The following is a 12,798-nucleotide window of genomic DNA, read 5'->3' as shown; positions in this document are numbered from 1 at the left end:
TCTTGATACTCACTGTCTAATGAGCTTGGTTAATAGCATCTACAAGTATAGCTCTTAATCTTTGCTATATAAGTTAATTTTAATAAATAGATTTAACCATAAGCCCAGGAGAATTTTTAAAAAGTTTCAAAGACATGTTTCTCCAACCATACATTTTCTAAGAAGTGGTATGTAGATATATTTTTCTGACACTAAGAACAAAAATTACTAGTATTAGAAATGTAACCAAAGACCAATTAGCTGAAAATAAAGAACAATTCTAAAGGAGAAAGAACTGAGGGTTTCAACACGAATCATTGACAATTCATTTTTTCCCTACTGATGTTGCTTGTCCCACCGAGCTCCTCCAGCAGATTGTTTGTTGCTCTGGACAAAATTTTCATCAGTTTTACTAGTTCTTCTATTTTTCTTGCCTTTCTTGAATCACCTAAAAAGAATCAATGCAGCCTGTCTACAGGAGAAGATTAGATACCATGTATGATAAATATTGAACTTAGTGAATATCTTTTTCCAGTTTAATTTCATCCTAGTGTAAGGTCATAATAAGTTAAAAGTTGGATATGTTTCGATAAACTCAAAACATGCTGCATACTACTTGTAGTCAGACATTATTGACCTTTAGGGGATGCTTTGTTCTGCATCACATGCAAGTGACACATTGGGGACTATTCTGAATTAATGACACTATGGCATGTAATCCTAGAAACTACAGATGGAAGTTGATCAGCCTATAATGTACATTAGTGCTAGCTCTTCAAATTACTCATAATAACTCAAATCCCATTTTCATGCCTTTCTCTTGTGTCCTTTTTTATTCTTCTTTTCTGGCTAATTAGCATGTTCCTTTATATATACTACTCCTTCAGAAAGTAAGTTGGATGAATATAGAGACCTTCATGTGCCTTACCTCAAAACATTTTACATGGGGCGGAGGACTATGCAGAATATTCAAGCCTGAGAATAAGGAGAAGCTTAGGGAAGGAGAAACAAGAAATATGGTTAATTGTTCATATGAAACCTTGGAAGAATGGGGAAAAATTTTGACTGAAAAATGGTTTAAATTTAAGTCGGGGTAACTTAGTGCCAATGGGATTGATATATTTTTGGAAGCATCCTTATTGCTTTGGGGTTTTAAAAAATGTTTATTTTAGTGCATTAAGTCTAACTAGTAGATCCTGATATTCTTATATGACTGCTTCTTGATCTTGAGGATAATTCATCAGTCCATTACACCCAGCAGTGAACTTGCTGTCACAAGGGCTGCGAGTTAGTGATGGTTCTTTAACAACGGTAGCCTGATTTTCCATCCTTGCTCCCAATAGGATCAAATAGTAGTATGGGAGTGCCAAGTTACCAATTACTCTTTTTTAAATCAGCTTGGTTCGCTACATTGAATCTCACATAAGACTCATTTATAGCCTCTGATCTCTGAGCACCTAACCTATGAGCTAAGAAATGAATCTCTTATCAAAAGCTTTCCGAATCCCTGTAGATAAAGAAAAGCAGTTGAACTACTGTTTTGTATGGTCAGCATAAATATTTATCAAAACTCATGAAATCTTGTTTTTTCTCCATAACCCCATTCTTCCTTAAATGTATCACACTGAGAGATGACTGTATATGAGCATGAGACTAACCAATAAGGTTCACTGGAATCAGTACCAGAAGCCTTAGTGTTATTGGCTGAGGAAGTTTATTTCTGCTCTAAACACAAGAGATTCTGCAGAAGCTGGAAAGCTTGAGCAGTACACATATAATGTTAGCAGAATTCAACAGGTCAGACAGCATTTATGGAGGGGAATACAGAGTTGATGTTTCAGGCCAAGATCCTTCATTAGAACTGGAAAGGAAGGGGCCAGAAACCAGAATACAAAGGTCGAGGGAGAGGAAGAAGTGCAAATTGGCAGGCAATAGGAGCTCTTTGCCACTCTTCATGTCACTAATCATTTTTATAACTCTCAACTTGTTTCTGCCACAAACTACTCTTATAATTAAACATATTGAACAAGTGAAATCACTCATTAGATAAATAATGATTAAAACTTAAGGATAAATAGACTAGAATCTCTAATTTTACAATTTTAAAGTAATTTTTATACATATATATATTGGCATGCAAAGTGGAATAGGCCATTCCAGCCCTTCAAGCCATGCTACCCAGCAGTCCCCCAATTTAATCATAGCCTATCCACAGAACAATTTACAATGACCAATTAACCTACCAACTGGTACAGCTTTGGTCTATAGGAAGAAACCAGAGCACCCGAAGGAAATCCACACGGTCAAGAGGAGAACGTACAAACTCCTTACAAGCAGCAGTGGGAAATGAACCTGGGTCGCCTGCACTGTCAAGTGTTTACTAATCACTACGCTACTGTGTTAAAATATTTGGATTAAATGTAGTACAATATTCAGTCCCATAAAGCAAGAGTTAAGAGATTGATTTTAAGGGGAAGGTAAGTTTTTTTAAAAAAGGAAAGGAACTGCCATTTTTGATGTCCCAGTAAAGAACTTGGAGTGTTGAACCTGGAACTCAATATCCACTGGATAAATACTTAGCATTTAAGATGTCCGTAACTTGCAAAGAGTTACTGAAAGATGCCATTGTTAAGAGGACAATATTAGTGATCCTTGGGCCAGATGGAAGGGTGCAAATAGCAATTCCTGCATGCTATCCTATCATTGCCTGATAATAATGGAAATGAAATGAATATTAGAAAAGATGTTGAATTCATCCTTTAAATCAATACACTTGACAGCTTGTTTGTAATAGTGTTCATACAGTTAATACTGACAATTTACACTGCTCCAGAGTATAGCACCAATGAGCCTTGTAGATCTTCCCTCAAAGGGATGTGATTCAAGCTCGGGTATATGCCTATGAAAATAAGGAAAACTGAAAGTAAATACTCTCAGCTCAAATCCTGCCAGCAGCAGTTACTTGATAATGATTGAGCTAAATTTATCTCCTAACCAAAACCAAACCAATCAAAATATTGCGTGTGCACTTGCTCCCTGCAGAGTATTTGCAGTGCCCTCATTCCCAGCAGGAGAGGAGCTCCTGTTTGCAGATAAAGAAAAACAAATTAAAAGGATCCCAAAAGCTAATGCTGGAAATGTACTCTAAGTGACCACTGAGTGTATCTTCATGGTCTTCTGCTGTTATAGCCCATCGCTTCAAGGTTTGACATGTTCTGCAATTAGAGGTGCTCTTCTGCAAATCACTGCTGTAATGTTTGGCTATTTGAGTTAATGTTGCCTTCCTGTCAGTTTGAACCAGTTTGGCCATTCTGCTCTGACCTCTCTTATTAACAAGGCATTTTCACTCACAGAACTGTTGCTCACTGGATCTTTTTTGTTTCTCTCTCTCTTATCATTCTCTGTAAACTCTGGAGACTGTTGTTCATGAAATTCCCAGGAGATCAGCACTGAGGTACTTGAACAAAACCGTGTGGCATCAACAATCATTCCACAGTCAAAGTCACTTAGATCACATTTCTTCCCCATTCTGATGTTTGGTCAGAACAACGACTGAACCTCTTGACCAGGTCTGCATGCTTTTGTGCATTGAGTTTCTGCAACATGTTTGGCTGATTAGTTATTTGCATTAATGACAGCTGTACCCAATAAATTTCTTCTATTTACAGTGGGATCTGTATGTCCTTAATGAATGTACTCAGGCTGTCGGTGCCTTTCTGAATACTTCATCTCCATTTTGAGTGGTCTTTGGTCAGGGACGTCCACATGTCAATGGGGATTTACAAGGAGGCTTTCAAAATATTTTTGAGCTAATTTTCTGTTCACCCAGTAATCTCTGGTGCCAGGATTACAAAAAACATAGTATGCCCACTGTTGCAATATCTCTCCAGTATTTTAAGGTACTTGCTATAGATAATCCATAACCTAGAAGCATACAGGCAGTGATCACTGCTGCCCAGCAGACCATAAGCTTTGTGCTGTTGAAAGCACCCTTTCCTCAGATATTTAAAAACTGGTGTTCTGAAAGCAACAGTGTATTTCATCATTGGCATTGATTTTTGCTGGGAAATGGAAGCTGCACCACATTTCTCACAGCCTTGTCTTGAAAAACCCATTCTATCTTATGATTCAGTAGCCTCCAAGCATGCAAGTGTTGTCTATGCATGACAGCGTGATGACTAATGTTGGAATGGAGTTGGCACAGGTTGAACAATTGTGCATTTGTCTGTAGATTAGCTGGACTCCAGCTTAAAGCTTGATGAAGTACAGCAAGAAAATCCAAGGAAGCTGTGGCAATGATGCAGTTGGAGGTGTACTCGACAATAGATCTGAAATCCGCTTATCACCAGCTCCCCATCCGCCCAGAGGACCGCCCCTACACCGCCTTCGAGGCTGGCGGCAGGCTCTATCACTTCCTGCGCGTCCCCTTCGATGTCACGAATTGTGTCTCTGTCTTCCAGAGGGAAATGGACCGGATGGTGGACCAGTAACGACTGAAGGCCACATTTCCCTATCTGGATAACATCACCATCTGTGGTTGCGACTGGTCGGATCACAACGCCAACCTCCAACGATTTTTCCAAGTGGGTGAAGCTCTGAACCTTACTTATAACAGGGACAAGTGTGTGTTCAGAACCACCCGACTCGCTATCCTTGGGTATGTCGTGGAAAACGGGGTCATTGGCCCTGATCCCGACCGTATGCGCCCCCTGTTAGAACTTCCTCTTCCCACCACTCTCAAAGCCCTCAGACGGTGCCTGGGTTTTTTTTCCTATTACGCCCAATGGATCCCCCACTGCGCAGACAAGGCCTGCCCCCTGGTCAAGTCTACCACTTTTCCCCTCTCTGCTGAGGCCTGCGTGGCCTTCAGCTGCATTAAAGGGGACATTGCCAAAGCAACGATGCATACGGTGGACGAGATCATTCCCTTCCAAGTAGAGAGTGATACCTCCAATTTCGCACTGACTGCTACCCTCAATCAGGAAGGCAGGCCAGTAGCATTCTTTTCTCGTACCCTTCAAGGCTCTGAACTTCGGCACTCCGCGGTGGAGAAAGAAGCCCAGGCCATAGTGGAAGCTATTAGGCACTGGAGGCACTATCTCGCCGGCAAAAGGTTCACCTTGCTGACCGACCTGCGCTCGGTTGCGTTCATGTTCAGCAACCAACAGCGGGGCAAAATCAAAAATGATAAGATTTTGCAGCGGAGAATAGAACTCTCCACCTACAACTATGATATCCTGTACTGGCCTGGCAGACTCAATGAGCCCCTTGATGCCCTATCCCGGGGAACGTGTGCTAGCGCACAGCTCGACCAGCTATATGCCCTTCATGCACATCTTTGCCATCCGGGGGTCACCCGATTTTACCATTTCGTGAAAGCCCGAAAACTGCCGTACTCCCTGGAGGACATCAGGAAGATGACCAGGGACTGCCAAATCTGCGCTGAGTGCAAACCGCACTTCTACCATCCTGAAACGGCGCAACTTGTCAAGGCCACCTGCCCTTTTGAGCGACTGAGTGTTGACTTTAAGGGCCTCCTTCCCTCCACCGACCGCAATATCTATTTTCTCAATGTTATCGACGAGTACTCACGGTTCCCCTTTGCCATTCCCTGCCCCAACACCACTACCATGTCCGTCATAAAAGCCCTGTGCCAGCTCTTCACACTGTTCGGATATCCCTGCTATATCCACAGTGATAGAAGGTCCTCCTTTATGAGTGACGAGCTGCGCTGATACCTGCTAGCTAGGGGCATTGCTACTAGTCGGACTACGAGTTATAATCCCCGGGGAAATGGACAAGTGGAGAGGGAGAATGCCACAGTGTGGAAGGCCACACTTTTAGCCCTTAAGTCAAAAGGGTTGCCGGTCTCTCGATGGCAGGAGGTCCTCCCTGAGGCACTCCACTCTATCCGCTCCCTGTTATGTTCGTCCACCAATGCCATCCCTCACGAACACCTATTCTCTTTTCTCAGGAAGTCTGTCACTGGGACCACCCTACCAGTTTGGTTGACGTCCCCAGGGCCAGTGCTGCTCTGGAGACATGTGAGGAGTAATAAATACTCCCCGCTGGTCAAAAGGGTTCACCTTCTACATGCGAACCCCCAGTATGCCTACATGGTCTTACCTGATGGGCGGAAGGACAATGTCTCCGTCAGCGACCTTGCACCCGCAGGAGCAGCAGACCACTACCCCGAACACTCCCCGGTAACTATGAACCCTGTACCCGAGGTGACACTGCGCACACCAGGCCCTACAGACTCCTCACGACGCTCATATACCGGGCGTTTCGTACGCGTATATACCAGGCGCCTCGCACATGCGTGAGGGATCACTGACACCTAGTGGGCTGACACCTCCAGTTAGGCTCGGAACCAGCACAACCTCTGTCTCCAGTGCAAGCACCACCGGCTCCTGTGCAATCACAGCCGGTGCTACGTAGATCGCAGCGACAGATTCGACCACCTGATAGACTTAACCTGTAAGAAACTTCGCCACATGAGGACTCTTTTTAAAACAAAGGGGGGGGGGGGGTGAATGTGGTGAACTACATATACCTGTCTGGACACGCCCCCTACTGACTGCTCCTGTGGCTCCTCCCACAGACCCCTGTATAAAGGCGATCAAGGCCTGAGCCCGGCCTCTCTGTCTCCAGGATGTAGTATGGTGGTCACTCACTGCTTGTTCCTTCTTCCAGTCAATAAAAGCCGATATCTCACCTTTACGTCTCAGAGTGAGTTATTGATGGTGCATCACCTTTGGTTTAGAACTTAATCTCCATCAGCACAAGTATACCTCAAGGCTGTGTGCTTAGTCCCCCTGCTCTACTTGCTTTGTACTTATGACTGTGAGGCTAAGTAATGCTTCAATGCCATATTTAAGTTTGCCGATGACACCACTGTTAATCACAAAATCAAAGTTGGCAGCAAATCAGCATACAGGTGGGAGATTGAAAATCTGACTGAGTGGTGCCACAACATCTTTTCACTCAATGTCAGCAAGATCAAGGAGATAATTAATAAAATCAGGAGGGGGAGACTAGGTTCATGAGTGTCCTCATCAGGGGATCAAAGGTGGAGAGGATCGGCAATTTTAAATGCCTCAGTGTTAACATGTCAGAGTATTTTTCCTGGGCCCAGCATGTAAATGCTATTATGAAGAAAGCACAACAGCGCCTCTACTTTAGAAATTTGCAAAGATTCAGCATGACATCTAAAACTTTGACAAAATTCTGTAGACATGTGGTGGAGAGTATATTGACTGGTTGCATCACAGCCTGGTTTGGAAACATCAATGCCCTTGAACAGAAGATAGACACAGGGACTTGATAGAGGTCTACAAGATTATGAGAGGCATAGATAGGGTGGATAGCTAGTACCTGTTTCCCTGGGCACAAATAGCAAACACCAGAGGGCATATGTACAAGATTAAGGGAGGGAAGTTTAGGAGAGACATCAGGGGTAAGTTTTTTACACAGAGGGTTGTGGGTGCCTGGAATGACTTGTCAGGGATGGTGGTCCAACAAAAAATAGTTGATATAGCCCAGTCCATCATGGGTAAAGTCCTCCCCAACATTGAGCTCATCTACATGGAGCAGTGTCATAGGAAAGCAGCATCCATCATCTAGGACCCCCACCACTCTGGCCATGCTTTCTTCTCAATGTTACCATCAAGTAGAAGGTATAGGAGCCTCAGGATCCTCACCACCAGATTCAGGAACAGTTATTACAACTTTCAAGAACTTTTCATCTCATGTTCTTAATATTTTTTGTTTATTTTTTATTATTATTTCTTTTCTTTCTTTTGCATTTGCACAGTTTGCTGTCTTTTGCACACTGGTTGTTTGTTCATCTTGTTGGATGCAGGCTTTTATCGATTCTACTATATTTCTTGAATTTACTGTGTATGCCTGCAAGAGAATGACTCTCAGGGTTGTATGTGATGACATAATGTACATTGATAATAAATTTACTTTGAACTTTAATTTGGACATCATTATAGATATATGGTATACATTTCTTTGGGCATGTAAGTTTGGAAAGAATGTTGCACACCTTCTTGGAATTGATGTCAATGATTTTCATGAGATGTAGAACGACCATGCATTGTGGTTAATGTTGCTCCCTGCATTTTTCTTGGAATTTTCTCAATGAAAATCATCATTAGCGTGCTCTAGGTCAGGGGTTCCCAACCTGAGATCCAGAGACCCTTCAGTTAATGGTAGTGTCCGTGGTATAAAAAGGGGTTAGGAGCACCTGCTGTAGGTGAAAGTTGAAATTCAAGGAGCAATTTTCAGGCCTCAAGGAGGAGGGGATTGAGAAAGACCATGCAGATTACTTTTTGCTTTCACAAACAGCAGTGAATGCCTTCTGTAGGTATCACAATCAGACTTGTCTCCCTTCTGTGTGTGATGAAAATGTCAGGAGTCCTGAGGTCAGCCTTGCACATTCTCATCTTTCCAGATATGCGATGTGTGTTGAGAATTTGTTATTAAAGTTTCTCACTTCCTTCGGCAAGAATACTTATATCTCTGAGGCCTTTTTGTTTTTCTGTTGTTACAGGATATTTTCAAGCTCTTGTTGGCTTTCGTTTCTGGTGAGACTGGGCTGAACAATTACTGTAGAATGGGAATCAAGGCTGCTCAGTCAAGATCACTTTCAACCCATCCTCTGTTCTTTGGGTTGGGGGGTTTACTGTTGCTTGGTAAAGCTGTTTCTTTTCACTGGAGGCACTGCAGAATTTCCGGCCTAGGAAATCCTTGTGTTTGTAGTTCATGGATCGCCCAGTAATTTTCACCAAACCAATTGTAGTGTTTTTAGTGGTTTTTTTGATCAATCTGTCTCCCTTTGGGCACAAAAGATTTTTTTTCAAGATTGAAATTATTTTGGGCCATGCCTGTTGCTTTCAGATTTGAGGTTAGCGCATTGTTAAAAAGCTCACTGATTCCACGTTAGTGTGAGCTGGAGAGTCACAGAAACAAATATAAGTGCAGATGCTGGAATCAGAAACAAAGACAGAAATGCTGAGAGAACTCAGCCAGTGAAACAGCTTCAGTGGAAGGGAAAATGGTGAACATCTCAGGCCAATAGCCCTTCCTCGGAACTGCTTAATTGGCTGAATTAGAGTCACAGAACACTAGAGTACAAAAACTGTAAAGAGACCTGAGACCACAGCAAACTACTACAGAATGCTAGGGTTGTTTTGATGAGAATTACTAGGAGATACAGAAGGTATTAGCCACAAACACAAGGATTTTCTAGACTCAAAACTCTGCTATGCCTCCAGTGAAAAGAAACAACTTTATCAAGCAACAGTAAACCTCTAACCCAAAGAACAAAGATTGGGTTGAAATAATGCCGACACTTTCACAAATTATTTACAACCATGATGGAGGTGATAGTGCCATATCTGGTCCAAATGTGCAAGGCCCACACTGCTGGGATCTTGGAGCAAATGCACACTTCTTAAGGACCAAGAAGCAGCTGCTCCCCTTTGGAAGGGGCACTTCAAAGAATTCCTCAACCATGACTCTGTTGTTGATTGAGCACCCTTGACTCTATTCCAGTCCAGTCTCACTGCAAACCAAAACCCACAAGAGTTTGAAAATGTCCTAAGACAACTGAAAATCAATAAGGTCTCAGAGGTATAAATATTCTTGCTGAAGTTCTAACATGTGGAAATGAGGAACTTTAACAACAAATTTACAACTCACCTCCTACGCCTGGACAGATGAGAATATACGAGGATGACCTCAGGAATACTGAAATATTCTTAGTATTTCTGTCTGTGAAACCAAGTCATCTGCTTGGTCTTTCTCAATCCCCTCCTCCTCATGGTTTGAGAATTGTTCTTTGAATTTCAGCAGATTCTATTCACCTAGAGCAGGGGTCAGCAACCTTTACCACTGAAAGAGCCACTTGGACCCGTTTCCCACAGAAAAGAAAACACTGGGAGCCGCAAAACCCGTTTGACATTTAAAATGAAATAACACTGCATACAACGTTTTGTTTTGCCTTTATGCTATGTATAAACAAACTATAATGTGTTGCATTTATGAAATTGATGAACTCCTGCAGAGAAAACGAAATTACATTTCTGCATGCAACAAAAACATGTTGACCTCCGAAAAAAAGACGTTGGGTTGAAGGTTACTTTTAAGTAAAATACTCAACGTCTATTTGAGTCCTTCTTGTATTTATGAAAAACGCCAAACTTAAATTTGCCGCCAGCAGCAAACCAAAAATAACGTCAGCCAGCTGTCAACCTGAAAAATAAAAGGACTATTTCACTGAACAATGAAAGCATATGAATATACGTAAAATAATAGGCAATTAAAATATTTATCATCCTTGTTCAGGTTGACTCACACCTGACAATGCAGTCGTATTCAGTAGGGATGGATCGATGCTTAGGGGAGTGACCAGGAAGGATAATGTGTTTTTTTTCCTCTCTGAACTCACAGAAGCGTTTCCCAAATGATGTTTGCATTGCGATGATTGCCCAATGTAAATACACCGAATTTATCATGTCGTGACCTTTTCTGAACTCTCTCAAATTGGGGAAGTGAGACAATGTGCCTTTCTGTAAATCTCTGGCAAGCAACGTCAACTTGCGCTCGAATGCCAAAACATCCTCCGACATGTGCAGGGCTGTACGTCTTTACCCCGTTGAAGAGCTGTGTTCAGCGTGTTCAGGTGCGCTGTTATGTCTACCATGACGTGTAGCTTTGCCAGCCACTCTGGCTGTTCCAGCTCAGGAAAGGTGGGCCCTTTGCTGCCCAGGAAAGTTTTCACTTCTTCCAGACACGCGACAAAGCGTTTCAGCACCTCCCCTCTGGACAGCTAGCGATAAAAACACGTTGTAGTGGTGTGCTACACGCAGTCAGTAAACTGCAGTCAAAGATAGCTTTATTCGAACTAAACAGCCTTGCTTTTAAGCCTCCCTCAACCCGCCCCCCATGGGCGCGGATGCTGCAAAAGACACGTACTCACAAACCCCCGTAGGCTATCTCCCTTAGCCTGAACGCTGGCTAATTGTGAGCCGGTTCGGATGTGTCAGGAAATGGGTCGCCACAAAGTCTTATTTAGATTGTACAAGATCACCATAATCTTCAAATTTAGATTTACATTTCAAAAACTAACAAACTAACATAAAATACATTTTAATTAAATACTGACCATGTAGCGGTGTGCTACACGCAGCGCTAAAATTACGACACGGAGTCGGTAACTGCAGTCGAAGGAAAAAACTTTATTCGAAATCTTCAGCCTCACTTTTAAGCCTCCCTCAACCTGCCCCCCATGGCGCAGAGGCTCCAAAGCTCTGTGCTCGCAAACCCCCGTAGGCTATCTAATTGTGAGTCGGTTCGGATGTGCCAGGAAAAGGGTCACCACAACCAATTATTTCCCAAAGCAACAGGGAGCCGCAGCACAGACGTAAAAGAGCCACATGCGGCTCCGGAGCCGCGGGTTGCCGACCCCCGACCTAGAGCATGGGTGGGCAAACTTTTTGACTTGTGGGCCACAAAGGGTTCTAAAATTTGACAGGGGGGCCGGACCAAGAGCAGATGGACGGAGTGTTTTGGTAATACACCTCATAAGAGAAAATAAAACATCATGGGATATGTAGAAAACATGTGCTTTAATTTCAATTGAAAATGAACAAATGCATTACAACAAAATATCTGTCTTTGAAGTCCTATGGTATTTAGCTATTTATTGAAATGACTTTTAAAACACTGAAAATTAAATGAATAAAATACAGCTTTTTTAATAGTAACAGTTACTATTTTAAAGCACTGAAAATTCTGTTATCCTTCAAGATATTATCATCATCACTGTCCTCCTGACTGTCTTTATTTCAAAAATGGTAGGAGATGCAGGTCTACTTGTCCTGCTCCTTCTTATTCAATTGTCCCCTGTGCCAAAACTCAACAATGACCAGCACAAGGACAGAACAGTGGCAGTGCGCCAGTATGCGGACCGCGTTATTTGATCTGGAGCGCATTTTTATTTTGAGAACGTATGTGCACCTGCGCACTACTCATGTCCATCACTTAACAGAAATGACATGTAACATGTAAGGCTTATTGAAAAAAATATTTTCAAATGCATTTTTTACATAACACAACGAAGAAACTTATTTTTAATTTCAGTTGGAACAGTGTTGTTGGTCTCCCTTTTTAGCCAGCGCATCAAAGTCTGGATTTAGTTTTGTTGTGGCGGTTCTCAGGATGGATCTGAGGTGTTGGTCAGTTAACTTGGATCTGTGGCTGGCTTTGTTGTTGTTCATTACGCAGAACACCTGTTCACACAAATAGGTCGAGCCGAACAAAGAGTAAAGCGCAAATGTGGAGTAATACGCTGCACCTCAACAAAGGTCAATGTATATAGAGTGCGTCATCTATTGGGAAAACACCAGAATTGCGGGGAAAAAACGTTAATAAGGTTTATTAATATAATTTCATCAAGTTCTGCGGGCCGGATTAAAAAGCTTAACAGGCCGTAGTTTGCCCATGCCTGACCTAGAGCAAGGATTCTCAACCTTTTTTATGCTAATGAGCCTTAACATTAACAGAGGGATCCATGGACCCCAGGTTGGGAACCTCCAGATCCTAGAGGTACACTGTAGATGATTTTCACTGAGGCAATCCCAAGACAAATACAGGGAATAACATCAACCGCAATGCATGGTCATTCTACATCTCACATAAATCATTGATTCCATCAACCTGAGAAGCACTGCAGCATTCTTTCCAAAGTTGTGTGCCCACAGAACTGTATATCATATGTCTGTGATGGTGTGCAAGTCAAGATGTAAA

At 42.6% G+C, this 12,798-nt stretch overlaps 1 protein-coding gene across 5 annotated transcripts in view; it reads left to right on the top strand.

The window, feature by feature from the left end:
* Positions 1-12,798, top strand: part of tp73 (tumor protein p73) — a 164,559-nt gene that overhangs the window by 50,963 nt on the left and 100,798 nt on the right. The gene's annotated exons all lie outside the window — the stretch shown is intronic.

This window comes from Hypanus sabinus, chromosome 27, assembly GCF_030144855.1.
Source record: "Hypanus sabinus isolate sHypSab1 chromosome 27, sHypSab1.hap1, whole genome shotgun sequence".
Classification (NCBI taxonomy): Eukaryota; Metazoa; Chordata; class Chondrichthyes; order Myliobatiformes; family Dasyatidae; genus Hypanus; species Hypanus sabinus.
The sequence above is the reverse complement of the archived record's forward strand: the minus strand, read 5'-3'. Positions and strand labels throughout refer to the sequence as shown.